Source organism: Macrotis lagotis, chromosome 1, assembly GCF_037893015.1.
Source record: "Macrotis lagotis isolate mMagLag1 chromosome 1, bilby.v1.9.chrom.fasta, whole genome shotgun sequence".
NCBI lineage: Eukaryota > Metazoa > Chordata > Mammalia > Peramelemorphia > Peramelidae > Macrotis > Macrotis lagotis.
In genome coordinates, this window is record NC_133658.1 from 680,759,466 (window position 1) to 680,779,151 (window position 19,686).

The 19,686-nt window shown below is 34.5% G+C and overlaps 1 long non-coding RNA gene across 1 annotated transcript in view; it reads left to right on the forward strand.

The window, feature by feature from the left end:
- The window catches only part of LOC141523046 (uncharacterized), a 122,553-nt gene that overhangs the window by 69,234 nt on the left and 33,633 nt on the right, over positions 1-19,686 (forward strand). Inside the window, exon 2 of the long non-coding RNA XR_012478316.1 lies at positions 260-380. This is a non-coding gene — a long non-coding RNA (uncharacterized LOC141523046). The remainder of the gene's footprint in view (positions 1-259; positions 381-19,686) is intronic.

The window sequence follows — 19,686 nt, forward strand, 5'->3', positions numbered from 1 at the left end:
GTTAGATGGTACAAAGGATATAAACTGAACCTGTAGTCATTAAGACCTGAATTCAAATTGAGCTTCAGTCCCTTCCTAGTTGTATGACCCTGGGCAAGTCACTTAACCTTTGTTTGCCTCAGTTTTTCTAACTACAAGAAGGAAACAATAAGAGCATCTGTAGGATCAAAAGTGATAACACTGGCAAAGTATCTAACACAGTGCCTGGAATATAGTAGGCATTCTATAAATGCTTATTTTCTTCCTCTTTTCTTAACAGGATTATCTCTTTCCCAGAAGATGGTCATCTACCCAAGAGCCAGGGTAGCTTCAGAAAGGATTGAGTAATAATCAATATGATATTTGACAACTCAAGGAGAAATACCATAAACAGAACAGAGGTCTGTACACAATATTTGTCAGTCTGACCAAAGTCTTGATACTGTTAGTTGTGGGGATTTATGGAAGGTCATTCCCTTATCTTGTTACCTGGGGAAGTTCATCAGTATCTTAAGCCCATTTCACAATAGCCAGCTTACAGAGGTTCTGCATAATAGATGATGGTTTCATACCCTCCCATTCCCCAATGGAGTAAAGAAGGACTGTGATCACTTCCAAGATTTTTAGTTTGGTGCTTTCTGTGCTGCTGTCAGACAGAATAGCAAGTTGATTTTCAATGAGGACAAAAACAGCATCAATGCAACTACCACACCGATAACAAATTATTTATAGTAAAAAGGTTACAAACCAAGACTAAAGTAGAAGGAGAGTTGGTGCATGACTTTTTATTTGCAGGTAACTGTGCACTCAATGCATCCTCAAAGGCTGAAATGCAACAGAGTTTAAATCTATTCGCAAGCACCTGTGCTAAGTCTGGCATGAAAGTTTTCACCAAGAAAACACTAGCCAGAACCAATCATCCATACATAGAACCACTAATTTAAGTAACTGGAGAAATTCTGAATGCTGTGGATAAGTTCATTTACCTTGGTGGTATACTTTCCAGAGAAGTACACATAGATGATGATATATGCACATGTTGCCAGAAGAAGCTCAAAGAATTTGTGAGGCTCTGAAGGAAAGGATAAGAAAGAAAGAATGTTAGACCAAGTCTACAAAGCTGTTTTGCTGACTTCATTGTTGTAAGCTCATGGAAAACTGAATCAGTGACATTTCAGGAAACTGAATTGCTTCCATTTGAATTGTCTTAAGAAAATTCTGAAAATTGCCTGGCAAGATAAAGTATTGAACACCGAAGTCCTTTCTTGAGTTGAACTGCAAAGCATCAAATCCTATTGCTGAGAGCACTGTTCCAAAGCAATGGCCATATTGATCAAATGCCAAACATATTTTTTGCCTAAATTCTATTTAATGGAGAATTAAAACAAAGCAAATGCCCATACATAGGTGAGAACAAGCAATACTAGAATATTCTCAAGGTCTTTCTGTCAAACTTTGGAATTGTTTGTGAAACACAGGAAACATTGGCATGGGACTGCACAAGGCATGTCCACATCAAAATGGTGCTGTGCATGAGCAAAACAGAATTGCAGTAACTCAAAATAAACATGAGTTGATTCAATTTAGAGACATTTCCATTCCAAGTGAACTCTTGTGACTGACCTGTGGGAGAGCCTTTTAGGCTTATATTGGTCTGATCAGGCATATTCGAACATACTGTACCTTGAACACAATATAATGATGCCATTTTTGTCCTCTTCGTGTCCAAAGGACAACAAACAAGAACAATAACTATGATAAAATGGAAATGATACTCAAGAAAATGATGTTGGGAAAAATAATTGGGCCTAACAATATACAAAAAGAAGAAATATCTTTGAGAGTTAACACAATTTAAAAAACACTTAGATATCTATTTCTCAAGACATTTCAAGGAAGAAAATATAACAAAAGCAAGAGTGAAATCATAAATAATGTCAATACCAAGAAAAAAGGCAACTAAGGAGATATTAATAATTTTGACATTTTATTCTTACTTTTGGGTCTCAAAACCTTTATGCTTGGATCTAAATGCATTTATCAAGGTAGTTCTTCACAAAAATCAGGTGGTAACAAGTATACTCTTATAGACAATTCTCTACAGGGACTCACAGAGATTTATGGAAATACATGGACAGAAATAAACAATTTGAGCAGGTCACAATCCATATTGATAAAGGAATACTCTGGGGCAGCTAGGTTGCACAATGGATAGAGCACCAGACCTGGAGTCAGGAGGACCTCAGTTCAGATCCAGCCAGGTATGCAAAAGAATCCATTTGGAGTGAAGATGTCTCTAAATTTGAGCATCTCACTTTTCTTTTGAGCTACTGAAATTGTGTTTTGCTTATGTCATATTTGTGTGTGCCTGTATAAATGTATATGTAAACATGTAAATACATAAACATATAAATAAACATGGAGATAGACTTCCCACACATATATATTTATATGTATATGTATGCTCAAAGATGTATGTAAATATAGATATTATGTAGACATATATCTCTAAATGTACAATACACATTTGTAAGATAATGACTAGAGATGGCTTATCCTAAAGTCAATAAGCATTTATTGAGCATTTACAGTGCCCATATTGTGCTAGGTGCTGGGGAAATCATGAAAAAAACAAAACAAAACGTGATCTGTCCTGCATTCAAGGAATTCACATTCTATGCATGCAAACAGATTTGTACATATAAGATAAATGGAACATCATCTCAGAAGAAAGCCACTGGCAGATGTGAGTATTGAAAAAGAAGTTCAGTTTGGTTAGCTTTCTAAAGTTATATTTATAATATATTTGTATTAATTTCTATATTTTCACCTATATCTGTAGATAGCATAAATATATATATATATATTCCCTACCTTTGAAATTTATCAATTTTACAATGGGTATCAAAACATTAGACAAATAATAAAACTATCCTTACCACCACCAGGGTCCCTGTTTGTCCAAATTTGTGGATTGCGAAACTGAGGCTCAAAAAAATTAAGTAATTCAAACAATAGAAGGTATTAAGTATAGGAGTCAGGATTAGAAGCCAGATGTCTTTACTGCTAGTCTCTACTCTCTCTCTCTCTCTCTCTCTCTCTCTCTCTCTCTCTCTCTCTCTCTCTCTCTCTCTCTCTCTCTTTTTATTATAACACAATACTTCTTTCAGCAATAACCAAACCTGGAGGGCTCAGAATTCTGCATACTCTGAAAGGAACATAAAAACAGGACTGAGAAAGAACTGTCCACAACGAGAGGCAAAAATTCTGATCGCAAAGTCTTTCCTCACAAATATCCTTCCTGTTTTAACAGACCTCCCAGCCTTTGGATTTTGTTTGTCCTTCTGTGGCCATTCTCTCTTATCTACCAGTCTCCTTCCTTCCTTCCTTCCTTCCTTCCTTCCTTCCTTCCTTCCTTCCTTCTTTCCTTCCTTCCACTCTTTCTTTCTTTCTTTCCTTCTTTCTTTCTTCCTCTTCCTCCTCCTCCTCCTTCTTCTTCTCCTCCTCCTTTTTGTCCTTCTCCTTCTCCTTCTTCTTTTTCTTCTTCCTCTTCCTCTCCCTCTTCTTCTTCCTCTTCTCCTCCTCCTCCTCCTTTTTCTTCTTCTTTCAAATTTCCCAGGCTCTGAACTCTGACAACATAAAGAATTAAAAAGAAATATCAAACCTAATTAGCATTTTACTAAACATTGTTTGCTGCATTTCATAGATAGTTAGCTGTTACACATCATAATTGGAGTTAATTTCATAGCTCCGAGAACTTGGAGGGAAGAGAGAGTTGGGAGCTTCCACTGAGAAAAGGATTCTTAACATTCTTTATAATATCATAGATCACTTTAGGAATCTGATGAAGCATAAAAGATGACTTCTTAAAGTAGTATTTTAAAATGCATCAAATACATAGGTTTACAAATGAAATCAATTATTCTAAAATAGTCATATATTTATTTATACATAAATGAACATATATGTATATGCAACATAAATCTATGCATGCATAAAATGTGCAAATTTCAGAGTAAGGGTACTTCCTCCAAGGAATCTGAGGATGGTGGATCTCATAAGTTCAACAATTCTATACTACAGTGAACTAAGCCAATAGTTATCTGCACTGTCTGATGCCATTATGGTGAGCTCTTGAAATGGGAAGCCACCAAGCTACCTAAGAAAGAATACAGGTCAGAAATTAATTCCAAAACTCATTAGAGATAAGATTTGACACTTGAGTGTTCTGTATACTCAGAACCAAATTGGGATAGAGAGGCCCAGTCTCAAAAAAAAATGCATTAAGAGGAAAATGAGATAAACTTCTACCTTCCCTTGGTGTCCTTGAATGTAGAAGCTTCCCCTCAGCAGTTGTATATGTTCAAGATGAAATTAGCAGATAGAAAAGCTTTAGTTTTCTTTTAAAACTTTTTTTTGCTATAAGTCTGCTAGATATTCTAAGAGAGGCAACTGGAGATGATAGAGAACTGATTTGGAAGGCAGGAAGAGTAGCACTCATTTCAGGCCTCTGATACTCAACTGATACCCTTAACTTATTTATCTTTTCTGGCCTCTAGGCAACTCCAATAGAAGCATAGGAGGTGTCAACCTGCCCTGATTTCCTGGTATCACCCTCTACCAGTGAAATGATAGGTCCAATCTGTAATCCTAAAGAACTGAAAATAATTGAGAATAAAAAAGAATTATCACATGGGAGAGGCAAAGTAGTCATTATCCTTGAATTCACATCTAAGCTGGCCTCCCAGTTAGCTCTGCTCTAGTTCCAGTCCTGCCCTGGTATAACTCCATTAGATTATTTAATAAATCAAGTCAATATCTTCAACCTGCCATTTAAGGTCATCTTCAAGTTCTCTCCAACTCACTCTTCCAGCTTTATTTCATACTGCTGCCTTTCATGTCCCCTTTGTTTCAGTCAAGCTTAATTCCTAGCTTTTCTTCAACTCAACCTTCTATCTCCCACATGAATGTATCCACAAAAGCAACTTTCCATATCTTGGATGCCCTGCATCCTCATCTCTGACTTTTAATTCTGAATTCTTACTTCCCTTCAAGGATCAGCTTTCTATGGAAGTTTCTCTGTTCAAGTAATCAATAACTCATCATTTGTACACATTTCACATCCCCCAGCAAAACTGAAGTCGCTAAAGGGCAGGAAGGAGAGAAAGTGTGATAAAATGGAAGAAGTTTATTTACAGCAAGACCACCCAGGGATCAAACTTTCTCTTTGTCACTTATTATATGTTTGACCTTGATAATGTCACAATAGCATTTGCCTCATCAGCAAAATGAAGAATTTAGATTAGATATAGTCCCTTCCTTTCTTAACCCATGCTAATTTAAAATGTTTATGGGGGGTGGGGGCAAGAATCATTTAGAAACAGAGGAAGCTTGGGTATTATGGCTCTCTGCAAAGAAGGGGGTGGGGTTCAGAGATGATACACCATATTAGTGAGCAGATAACAAGGAAGGACATTTCTACCTTGAATGGAATATAATCTTGAGCAGTAGGAGGAAGGAAAGAAAGAAAGGAATAAGCATTTATTCCTATTATGTGTTTAAGAGCCTTTTGTAACTCACTTACCCACCTAAGGAATGATCTGCCTATGTAGAATTTGCTATTTGCCTGCATGTACCTGTTTGCCCTGCTGTATGGGAACACAATCTTCTTTGTCCCTTACCTCATCACTGCTTAGAAAGTATGGGAATTTCCTGATTTATGTAAACCTTTATTTGCCATCTATACTTTCTGAAGGACTTTTGTCTCCAGATAAAAAATAAGCTAATTTTTTTTTTGCTATAAAGAAGTGGACTAAGAAAGGGATAGAAAGTTCAAAAGTTACCTGAGATCAATTGCAACAATTTTAAATAAATGTCGCTGCTAACTTGCCTCAGTGACTGAATAAAAGACTTCATGAAATTTTGTTATTTTTGTATCCTCAGCACCTATCACAATGTCTTGCAGATAGTAAGTTTATTTATTAATATTTATGAAATACCTAGTGTATGCAGAGCATATCCAGGTCAATACAATCTCACAATCAAGGTCTAAGTAGATTAATCTTATTCTTAAAAATTCATCCTTGATAGGGGAAAATTGGAAAAAATACAGTACTCTGAAATATACAGATTTGAATTTTTTTTTAAATTTAGAGTGACTATTTAGTTATTCTGAATTCTGACTCTAGGATCTCCTCTAGAACTTCCCATATATTCTAAGAATATTTCTGGCTAATATTGAAGCCCTTGCCATACTGATTACCAAGAAGAGATAAGCTGGGAAGTTTATTTTAGGACTTTGTTTGAATCACACTCTTGGATCTAGCCCAACTGAACTTCTTGTTAACAACTTTTGAAATGTTGTTATTTTGAAATGACCTTCTTTTATATTGTAAATGTATAGCATGTGCAAAGTTTTCTGCATGTTTTCTCCTTCATTAGAATGTGAGCACCCTGGGGATAGGCAAATGCATTTCGATCTCTTACTATCTCTAGCATAAAGTACGGTATATCTGACACTATAGTAAGAGTTGTTGACTTGAGGACATCCAATTGCCAATTTCCTTGTATTTACACTAACTTTTTCACATGCTTGAATTGGATGCCTTCCTTATCTATACCCCTAGAGACACTCTCTTCCTTTAAGAAGTAGTTCAAGCATCATCTTCTGCAGGAAGTTTTCTAATTCTCCCAACCATGAGTACCTTTTCTCCCTAACTACTATGTATTTAACTATTTTGCAAATAGTTCTATGTATTCATTTTATGTTTATGAAATATATATGCATATATACATAAATATACATAAATACACATGGATATGTATTCAGTTTTCTATGTAAATGTATAAGTATAAATGTGTGCATGTATGAATATATGCATATGAGTTAGTCTTTCCCCTTGAGAGTAAGGATTGCTTTACTCTTTAAACTTCCATCAGCAGAACTGAACAAAGTATCTGGTACATAGTAGGAGTTTAATAAATTTTGCCTAATTGATTAATGATGTACAACCTTTACCCTATTTCTTCAAATTGGTTCATATATTTTTCAATATAATTTCCAAGCAAAAGTAATTACTGTTAACAATACCTTAGAAATTAGAATTAAGTTTCTAGTAATATTGCTATCAAGCAGTGAAGTAAAAAGCAGGATGTGAAATGTGAAAAGAAAATTTTATCTTGGACAAGTATATCATTTGTGTCAAAGATTTCCCAACTAAAATATATTAAAGAGAAATTATTTTTAAATTTAGAAGATCTGGATTCTTTCATTCTAAATTCCATTGCCATTTACATAATCTTGGTTTATTGTCCTTACATTTCATTCAGTTCAACTAGACAGCATTAAAACCATCTTGATAAACTGCACAAGTTGTAGAATTGCTGCCATTAATATTGCCCTAAATTGTTTCTACTCAACAAGAATTATAAAGCATGACTAAATTTGTAGTCTACAGAAATTATTGAAAATTAGAAAAGGCTGACTTGATGGATTTTGATTAGAGGCAATCAGAAATTTTAAACTCTGTATGTATTCATCAGACATTTTCTCCCCATACAACTAGATTAAATTTATTCAAAGTAATCTAGAAATTTAATTTTCTGGATTGTCCTGATGGAGCTAATTTTCTTATTTTGATTTTCAGTTAGAACTACTTTGAGGTCCCACTTTTTCTTTGATTGCTCCCTTATGTGGTAATGTCAAGTTCATATCTATGTAACAATATATGGGTGCCTTGTCCACAATGATTTCTCTTTGCCAACTTTAAATGCACATACTTCTCTACCTTCTATTTTTAAGGTTCCCTTCTTTTTTAACCTGGTCATTTTTCTTACAACTTGAGTTTTATACTATTATCCCAAATTGTAACTAAATTTTGCCTGGTTTTTGGCACTTATTAAAACTAGATAAAACTTTAAAATGACTACTCCATCCTTAGCTTGCTTAAAGATTTTTCCCTCATATGATGCTTTATGATAATATTCTAAATATTGTTTCCATTATAGGTGATATCAGAATCAAGCCAACCATATAAAAACTGTATTGCTGTTCTTTGCAACACTATTTTTTGATTCCTCTTTCTATTCCTCCCCAGTAAGTTTTACATTCCTGAAATAACATTCACATATAATGTACAAGATAGACAGTTATTCTATGGCAAATTCTAATAATTCTGTCAAGTTCTTTGAATAGCCTACAATAAAGACAATGATATAGCCAGAGTTGTAGCATGGGCATATTCCAGACTTTATCCAGGATACTAGCAATGTTTGCATCAAAGAAGCATCTGACTTATTTGCATCCAATTTGGGGCTGAGTGATGACTGAATATGTTATTTCACTGATATAGGAAACCCAAGGGCATCCAGAGAAAGTTAGGTGGAACAGTGGACAAAGTTTGGGACTTGGAATCAGGAAGTTCAAATCTATCCTCACACATTGTCTAACTGTGTGAACCTGGGAAAGTCATTTATCCTCTCTAAGCCTCAGCTTCTTTATCTGTTGTTTCAAGAATCAATTGAGATAACATACATAAAGTGTTTTACCACCTTAAAGTGTTATATAAGTACTAAGTAATAATGGTAGTGGTAATGGTGTTGTAGGGGTAATAATAGTAGTAGTAGTAGCTTAGCACCTGCTCTGCAAAATTATAAGCAAATACAGTTGCCTGGGACACTGAGTGGGATAAGTGACTTCCCCAGAGTCATAGACCTAGTAAAGTCTGAGAAAGAATTTGTACTAGGGTCTTCCTAACTCCAATTCCCAAATTTTATCTATGTGCCATCTAACTACTTCTCAATGACCTGTACTATAGTGGCACTGGGCATTGGGCATTCCTTACATCATTGAGTGTAGCAATGACAATGTAGTGGCATTTGGCATTCCTTACATCAATGAAATCAAAGATTCAGTCATAATCCTTATGAAAATAAATGAACTAGATGTTAGTAAATCTATTGTTTCCAAGATGCTAAAAAACACTGACAAGTGCTTCTCCAATTCAACATTTTGTGTCCAAGCTAGCCATAACTTAGACTAAATAGTCTAAGCTATTTAGGAATTATTTTTAATAATCTTAAATGTTTCCTATGATGTGTGTGTGTATGTGTGTGAAGCTGGAGTTTCTCTAAGTGGTTATTATCCTAAATAATTCAGGTAAAAATGGGTGCTGTTCTAAGACAATATTTTCACTCTTCCTAACTCTTTCTTTCACTCACCAAACTCCTTCCAATGGTAAAGTATAATTTAAGGCTGTTCATTTATTTGTGAGAAAGACAATTGTGCAGCACAGTAGATAAAAAAATTGGTCTAAAAGATAGGGAGAAGTAGGGTAAAGTCCTATTTCTGACTTTGTTATTCAGTAGCCCCCCAAGTAATTCTTTAAGGCAATAAATGACAAAGAAAGAGTCCATCTGTATTTGTAGCAGGAATATCCTTCCCTGGGAGTTCTTTATATCAATAAAATCATCTATTCAGTTCATATCCCCATAATTTATTTGTGTCACAATGCAAAAATTCACATCCAAATGTTTCCTATGCTTTTTCTTTTCATGTTCAAGTGCTTTGCATATAGGTTAATTTTTAAAAATTGATCTGCATCAACTTTATTTTCAGCTTTATTTTTTTCAAAATCTTTAATTTTAGTTTAAAGTCTAGATTTGCATTCTTCCACTGTTTGTAAATTAAACATTTTCCATTTTCTTTCTATCATACCCTAGAATCAGGATTCCCTTTGCCAAATATATAAAGGGTATTTTTATTTTAACTTTTTTTCTTCCTATGTATTTTCCTTCTATCAGAAAAATTTTTACTTAAATTAGATTACTGCTTTCTTCTTTTTTAATATGGTTTCCATAATTCATTTATTTAGCCTTTTGCTAATATACCTGCTCTTTGCCCAGCCCTGGGGAATTTCCTCTTAACTAACATATCAAGGTGGAAAGAAAGTTTCCCTAATTATTTTTTTTTTACCAAAAAGCTACTCTTCAGTTCTCAGAATGTCAAATACAACACTATGAGGGCTCCTCACCAGTAAAATATCTTTTTTAAGAACAAAGTAATTCATTGCCAGTATCTAAATTTTTTTCAATTATTTAATCTCTACTCAGAGAAGAAAACAAAGTAAAACAACAATAAAATAAATATAAGAATTGCCTGAAATAACTAAGGGTATTTTATATTTCATAATATTTCAGAACTGATCTCAAAGATAGGGAGATTTGGGTTAAAATCCCATATCTGATTTTGTGATTCATTGATTACCTAGGAAATATCTGTGGATAAAGTTTCACTGTTTCAAATTGGTGTCATTTATAAATCTTTATAATTCTTATTGATAAATATATTTCCACTGCATCCTTATGTTTATTGCCTATGAAATACAAACAAGAGTTAATGTAGGAGTGGCTAGGTGGCACAGTGGATAGAGCACCGGCCCTGGAGTCAGGAGTTCAAATCCGGCCTCGGACACTTAATAATTACCTAGCTGTGTGACCTTGAGCAAGCCACTTAACCTCATTTGCCTTGCAAAAACCTAAAAAAAAAGTTAATGTCACATAGTAGATGGAGACTTGGTCTAGGATTCAAATCCTGCCTCTGATTCCTACTGACTATATGATACTTAAGGGTCACTAAGCAACTGTCTAAAGCTACAGGTAAAATATAGTTTGCATAAGTAGAAGAGATTTATTTGTACAGGAATGTCCTATATTAATGAAATCACAACCAATCCCTATCTCAGGTCATATCCATATATTGCATTTATAGGTATATTTAGCAAGTGGTTCCTTGGATGCTTATAGAACTAAATGTTTTACTTCCAGCTATTATCTCTTATGGGTTAACAGATTTTTTTTTTTCTGGCTTCAATGAAAAAAATGTTTTGTTTTGTTTTGTTTTGTTGCAAAGAGCAGAATTTGCATTTGGGTTCATTACCTATAATGTATAAGTTCTTGATATCTGTAGAATTAGCATGAATGAAAAAAATGGATTATGAGACCAAACTAAACTGGTTAACCAAAATAAATTTAGAAATATCACTTTTTTGTAACAAGGTAGCTTGGCTTAATTGGTAAGGCCTATGGATTCAAGAAACCTACATATTCTGCCAAGCATTCATCATCCCTCCTTTTGTATTAAACTAGTGAATCATCTAACTTCTCCATACAGTAGTTTCTATGTTCTGTCTCACAAGCATAATAAAATCTGTAAACCATTTTTAATTATTTAGAGAAATTGATTCTCTATTAAATAGTATATGTATGCTTATGTATATGCATATATAGATGAACATGTATTTGTATATCTGTATACACACAAAGACATACCATTTTACCTGATAAAATGAAGTCAGTGGTTTTGCAATTTCAGGTGATAATATCAGTAAAAAATTCAGTAGGGGACTTTCCTAAGCATTAACCTCTGAAGGACAAAGGTCACTCCAGAATGGTAACTAATAAACTAGTTCATGCAAGAATTTTCAGTCTCAAAGCTGCCACCATCCTGTGCAAAGCAGACATCTCCTCTACTCTCAGATCTCTTTCATTTAGGTGAAATGATGACAGTTGCATTTTATTGCCATCTGGGATCTATGACATATAGCTTTAGCCATTGTCAGGGATGTTATCTACTGCACAGAGCAAAGTGAGAAGATATTAAAGGTCCAGGGACCGCAATTTGAAGGATGTGCTTTATAAATGACAAGCCATCCTTTAAATCACATCCCATCAATAGGTCTTACGATTAGTATCTGATTTTGTTCTGCCATATCCTGACAAAGTTAACAGCACTAAAATCAGTTTGTTAGTATCTCACACCACCATGCGAAAGGAAAGGAATTTAGAGTGAGGTGAGGAAGAGAAAATATTTTCCCCTAGAAAAGAAAATGATGAAGTTGATCAATCAGTAGAAAGAAAAAAGAAACTGTATTTAAATGAACAATTTTCAGTTTTACTAAAAGAACTTCACATAGAAGGGAAATTCCTTCATAGTATGCAATATTTTATGATTAAAATATATTTTCAACATTGATGACAAGTTTTCATTTATGTTAAAGGCATTTAGTTAATTTAGGGGGAAAAATCTATCAATACTACTAACTACAAAATAATGCTGTATTTCCAAACTGAAATTACCATTTTCTACACAGATGCCAATGTGACATTCCTATAGCCACTCTCTTAAAAAAAATTCCAGTGACCCCATATTCCCCCAGAATAAAATAAAAATTTCTCTGTTTGACACTTAAAACTCAGACCAATCTGTTTGCAGTAAATAATTTCAGACATATTATACATTAATCCTCTCTTGCATGCACTCTATAATTCCAGTCAAATCTGCTGTTCTTCACACATAAGGTTCCAACTCCCAGTCTTTACTGAGTTTTCCCCCAAAACCTGGAATATATTCCCTCCTCACTCCCACTTCATAGATTCCCTGGCTCCCTTTGAAAGTCAGCCTATGGCATTTCCTTCATGACACCTTTTCTTATTTGCCATGATCAAATTTCAAAATACATATAAAGTGATTCTGGGGGTGGAGCCAAGATGACGGCAGGAATACAGCCTCTCTTAGGCACTCTCTCCAAAATATTTCAAAAACCTTAAAATTGTAACTCTAAATTTTCAAGAGACAGAGCCCACAGAAAGATCCAGTCAGCCCAAGGTAACCTGGAAAATAGTGGGAAGGCTCTGTTCCACAGGGTTGGAGGGGCAGCAGCACTGGCGTGAAGGAACTTCAGCCTCCCAAGCTTGGCTCCAGGGCACCTGGGAGCACCCCCTCCTGGCAGCAGAAGCAGTTTCCTGACCTTCACCCCAGGGAGCACCAAGTACAACTTGGAAGACCAGCAGGGAGAACTCTGCCAGAGCACAAAGCCCAGGCTGGCAAGGCCTTCCTCAGTGCAGTCCTCAGCACAGCTCAGATCTGAGGAAATGGAAGCAGGCCCATGGAGTCATCCAACAGGAGTCTCCTGGCAACTACTCCCTGAGGGCTCAGCCTACAGGAGGTAAGGGAGTGGAAGGAGACTACCAACATCTGTCTTCCATCCCTGAGACAGGACTCTGGAGATTAACCAAATTCAGACCCTGGTCACAGTCTGGGTCCCTTGTAGAGTAGATCACAGCCCTGGGGTAGAGGGGTGAGCTTGTGGTCATTCACAGACCAGAAGAGCACTCAGAGCCTCACATATTATTGAGGTCCTTCTGGGGGTGTCGCAATAATACTTTAAGCTCAAGAAGCATCCCAAAACCAGGGTACAGGCTAGGGGAAATGAGTAACAGAATAAAAAGGAAACTGACCATAGACAATTACTTTGGTCCCATGGAGGACCAAACCACACAATCAGAAGATGAGAAATTCCAAACTTCTGCAACTAAAGACTTCATGAAATATAGAAGTTGGGCTCAGGTTATGACAGAACTCAGAAAAGATTTTGGACATCAAGTAAGGGAGATAGAAAAATTGAGGAAAGAAACGAGAGAGATGCAAGAAAAATTTGAAAATGAAGTCAGCTTAGTCAAGGAGATCTTAAAAAAGCTGAAGAAAATAACATGTTAAAAACCAACTTAGGTCAAATGGATAAAACAGTTCAAAAAGTTAATGAGGAGAAGTATGCTTTAAAAAGCAGAATTGGCCATATGGAAAAGGAGATAAGAAAGCTCTCTGAGGAAAACAAATCCTTCAGATGTAGAATGGAGCTAAAGGAAGCTGATGATTCGTCATAATTCAGCACCAAAAGAATGAAAACCTAGAAGAAAATGTGAAATATCTCATGAAAAAACAACTGATCTGCAAAATAGATGCAGGAAAGATAATTTAAAAATTATTGGGCTACCTGAAAGTCATACTCAGGAAAAGAGCCTTGACCTCATTTTTAAAGAATTTCTACAGGAAAATTGCCCTGATAGCCTAGAAGCAGAGGGTAAAATAGAAATTGAGAGAATCCACCACTCTCCCCTGGAAAGAGATCCAAAAAACCAACCCCCAGGAATATTATAGCCAAGGTCCAGAACTCCCAAGTCAAAGAGAAAATATTACAAGCAGCCAGAAGAATACAATTCAAATATCAAGGAGCTACAGCCAGGATCACATAGGATTTAGGAGTAACTACATTAAGGGCTCGAAGGGCTTGGAATATAATATTCCAGCAGGAAAAGAGCTTGAAATGCAACCAAGAAGCAACTACCCAGCAAGACTGAACATCCTCTTCCAGTGGAAAATATGGACTTTCAATGAAACAGGGGAATTTCAAATATTCCTGTTGAAATGACCAGAGCTGAACAGAAAGTTTGATCTTCAAGTACAGGACTCAGGTGAAGCATAGAGAGGGAGAATGAGAAGGGTAAATTTTGTGGAACTTAATGATGATGATGAATTTCATGTGTTACTGCATGGAAAGCTAATACTGATAATACTGATAAGAACTTTCTCATTTAATAGATCAGGTAGAAGGAGTATATGTAGACAAGGCACAGAATAGAGGTGAATTTTGAATATATAATATATTATAAAAATGGACTCAATGGTAAAAGGGAAATGTACTGGGAGTAAGAGAAAGGAGAGGTAGAATAGGCTAAGACATTTCATATAAAAGATATTTTATGTAGTTTTTGCAATGTATGGAAGGGGGGAAGGTGAGGGGTAATGAGGGAACCTTCATTCTCAACAGAAATGGCTCAGAGAGGAAACAGCATACACACTCAATAGGATATAAGTATCGAAAAGAAAAAAGAGAGAAAGGGGACTGGGGAAGGGGAGAGGAGGAGGGATATGGGTGATAGAGGAGAGGGTAGATCATAGGAGAGGATAGTCAGATATAATATATTTTCTTTTTTACTTTTTGCAAGGTTCTGGGATTGGGTGACCTATCTGGGAACATGGGGTCAGGTGGTTGCTAGGTCTCAGGGTTAGGAGGTAGGCTTGGGGCCTCCTGGTCCCAAGGCTGCTGCTCTATCTACTGCACGACTCAGCTGGCCCACAGCACATTTTTGAAGAGGGACAGAGTGAAAGGAGAGAGAAAATATAATAGATGCTAGTGGGGAAGAATGGATGGAGGGAATTACAATTAGCAACAGCAACTGGAAAAATATGGAACTACTTCTGTAATTGACTTATGATAAAGAACATGATCCACCTAAGAGGAACACAGACTGAAACACATTTTTTTCTCTTTCTTTTACTTTATTTTTCATGACATTTTATATTTTTGTGGTTGAGAGGGTATTATGTTTACTCTTTATTTATTTACTTATTTATTTATTTATTTTAGGTTTTTTTGCAAGGCAAATGGAGTTAAGTGGCTTGCCCAAGGCCACACAGCTAGGTAATTATTAAGTGTCTGAGACGGGATTTGAACCCAGGTACTCCTGACTCCAGAGCCGGTGCTTTATCCACTGCACCACCTAGCTGCCCCTATCTTTACTCTTAATGATATTTAGTAATATTTAGTAATTTTAGCAAATAAATTAAAGAAAAGTATTTTTAATTTTTTTAAAAAATTTAAAGAATACATATAAAGCAAATACAAGAGTAAAAACCTGTGGATTATGAACATGTGATGCTACAATATTAAAAAAAATTTTAATCCAGACATCTAGACACAAAAAAGACTAAATAATTCCCTTTCCCAAACGTACACACATACACACACACACACACACACACACACACACACACACATCTATTTTTTAATATTTCATTTTTTCAATTACATGTTATAAAAGTTTTTCAGCATTCATCCACATACATACACACATTTTTAAGTTCATAATTTCCTTCAATCATCACTTTGCATTCCCCTCCCCTTAACAGCAAACAGTCAGGTAAATATTGAACATACACATTTATGTTTAATATATTCCCCAATCAGTAATTTTCAGTATTAGGAATTAGGACCAAAGGAAAGGAATGAAAACCATGAGATAGAAAAGAAATAGGCAGGAGAAATTTTTAAAAAGTGAATGTAGTGTTCATTCAAATTCCATAGGGTTTTTTGTTTTGTTTTGTTATGTTCCTTTTAATCTGAATGGGGATAGCATTGTCCAAAACAAATCTCCAGCTCTCTGAATTGCTGAGAGGAGCTGCCTCCATCAAAGTTGATCAACTCACAATGGTGTTAATGTACACTATGGTCTCTTGGTTCTGCTCCCTTTGCTCAATATCACTTCTTATAATTAGTTTCATACTTCTCCAGAGTCCAACCAATCATGGTTTCTTATACAACAAAAATATTCCATAACTTAATATACCATAATTTATTCAGTCATTCCCCAGGTGATGGGCATTCCCTCAATTTCCAATTCTTTGCCACTACAAAAAGCTCCTTTAAAGATTTTGCAACATGTGGGACTTTTCCCATTTTTAAAGATTCCTTCTTGATAGACATAGCATTGATATTGCTGGGTCAAAGGGTATGATCAGATGTATTACTCTTTGGGCAGAGTGCCATAACTGCAGAGTGGTTGGATGAGTTCATCCACAACCTCTCCAACATTGATTGTTTTCCTGTTTTGTTTTTCTTAACCAATCTGATAGGTCTGACATTTAACTTCATGGTAGTTATTATTTGCATTTCTTTATTTAGTAATGATTTGGAACATTTTTTTCATATAATTATATCTAACTGGAATTTCTTCACTTGAAAACTGTCTGTTCTTATCCTTTGACCATTTATCAACTGGGGAATGAATTGTAACCTTCTAAATTTGATGCAATACTAAATACATTTTATTTTTTTTAGGTTTTTTTGCAAGGCAAATGGGGTTAAGTGGCTTGCCCAAGGCCACACAGCTGGGTAATTATTAAGTGTCTGAGACCGGATTTGAACCCAGGTACTCCTGACTCCAGGGCCAGTGCTTTATCCACTACACCACCTAGCCGCCCCAACTCCATATATTTTAGAAATTAGACCTTTATCAGAACCACTAGCTATGAAAATTGTTTCCCAGCTTTCTGTTTCTCTTCAAATGTTGGCAGCATTGGTTTTATTAGTGCAAAAACTTACTAATTTAATGGAGTCAAAATCATCCATTTTGCAATTTATAATGTACTCTATTTCTTGCTTGGTCATAAATTTCTCCCCTTCCATAGATCTGGTAGAGTATTTATTGGTCTCTTAATATGGCATCACACATATCTAAATTCTGTACCCATTTTGACCTTACTTTGATATAATGTGTGAGATGTGGAACTAAGCCTAGTTTTTGGTTTTCCAATAATTTTTGTTAAATAGTAACTTCTTATCTGAGAAACTGATGTCTTTGGAAATGTCAAATAGAAGAATACTGGAGCCATTTACTACTGTTTCTTTTGAACCTATCCTCATCCATTGATCCATTAATCTGTCTCTTAACCAGTATGAAGCACTTTTGATGATTGCCGCTTTATAGTATAAATTTAGATCTGGTAGAATTAGACTACCTTCCTTTCCATTTTTTTCCATCAGTTATCTTGATATTCTTGAACTTTTATTGCTCCAAATAATTTTTGTTACTATTTTTCTAGCTCAGTAAAATAGGTATTTGATAGTTTGATTGGTATGGCACTCAAGTAATTTAATTTTGGTAGAATTGGTATTTTTATTATATTAACTTGAGTAATCCATGAGGAATTGACATTTTTCCAATTATTTAGAACTGAATTTATTTGTGTGAGAAGTGACTTGTAATTGTGTTCATACAGTTTTTGGGTTTGTCATGGGAAGTAGATTCCCAAGTATTTAATGTTGTCTATACTTAATTTAAATGGAATTTCTCTTTCTATCTCTTGCTCTTGGGTTTTGTTGTTCATTTAAAGAAATGTTGTTTATTTAAGTGGATTTATTTTACATCTGGCTACTTTGCTGAATTTATTTGTTTCAAGTAGTTTTTAGATGATTTTCTCAGGTTCTCTAAGTATACCATCATATCATCTGCAAAGAGTGAAAACTTTGCTTCTTCTTTGCCAATTCTGATTCCTTTAATTTCTTCTTTTCTTATATTGATTATTAATAGTGATAATGGACATCCTTATTTCACCCTGGTCTTACTGGAAATGCTCCAGTTTATCCCTATTACATATAATATTTGCTGATCGTTTTAGATACTGCTTATTATTTTAAGGAAAACTCCATTTATTCCTGTATTTCCTAGTGTTTTTAATAGGAATGGATGCTGCATTTTATCATATTATTTTTCAGCATCTATTGAGACAATAATATGATTTCTGTTGGTTTTGTTATTGATATATACAATTATGTTGAGTGTTTTCCTAATATTGAACCATCCCTGTCTACTTGGTATAAATTCTACCTAATCATGGTGTATTATCCTAGTAATAATTTGCTGTAATCACATTGTTAAAATTTTATTTAAGATTTTTTGTATCAATATTCATTAGGGAGATTGTTCTACAATTTTCTTTGTCTGTTTTGGTTCTTCCTGGTTTAGGTATCAACACCAAATTGGTGTCATAAAAGGAATTTGACAGAACTCCTTCATTTCCTGTTTTTTTTCAATAGTTTATATAGAATTGGAATTAAATGTTCCTCAAATGTTTGATAGAATTCATTTGTAAATCCTTCTGGAGCTGGAGACTTTTTCTAAGGGAGTTTACTGATGGTTTCCTCAATTATTTGTTCTAAAGTGTTGTTATTTGAGTATTTAATTTCCTTTTCTGTTCATCTGGACAGTTTATAATTTTTATAAATAGTCATCCATTACACTCAGGTTACCAAATTTATTGGCATGCAGTTTGACAAAATAGCTCCAAATTATCCCTTTAATTTTCTCCTAATTGCTGGTTTATTCACCCTGTTAATTTCTGATACAGGTAATTTGGTTATCTTCTCTCTTTTTTTTTAATCAGATTAATCAAAGTTTTTTCTATTTTATTGAGTTTTTTTAAATAAAACCAACTCAATTTTATTTATTAGATCAATGGTTTTCTTGCTTTCAATTTTATTAAGTTCTCCCTTGATTTTCAGAATTTCTAATTTGGTATTTAATTGGGGATCTTTAATTCATTTCTTTTCTAGCTTTTTTTAGTTCATTACCTAAATCATTGGTCTTCTCTTTTTCTGTTTTAATCACATAACACATTTAGAAATATAAAATTTCCCCTAAAAACTGCCTTGGCTGCATATCATAAATGGTGGCATATTGTCTCATTGTTATCATTTTCTTGGTTGAAATTATTGATTATTTCTATGATTTGCTATTTGGTTGACTCATTTTTTAAAATTGTTATTTAGTTTTCATTTAATTTTTATTTTGGTTGACACATTTTTTAAAATTCTTATTTAGTTTTCATTTAATTTTTATTTATAATCTTCAGATAATGACAAAGTAAAAAGTTATACATAATAAAGGGTCAAGGAAAGACCCTTTATTATGTGTAACTTTTTACTTTGTCATTATCTGAAGAGTATAAATTTATTTTTTCTGCATTTTTACATTTGATCATAAGGTTTTTATGCCCTAGTACATGATCAGCTTTGGTATAGGTGTCATGTACTTCAGAAAAAAGTATATTCTTTTCTATTACCATTGTTTTCTCCAGAAAAAAATATCTAAATTTTCTAAGATTTTATTCACCCCAACTTCCTTTGTGTTTATTTTTGTATTTAGATTCATCTACTTCTGAAAGAGGGAGTTTGAGGTGCCCTATTATTAAAGCTTTGCTGTCTATGTCTCCTTGTAATTCATTCAACTTTTCCTCTAGAAATTTTGATA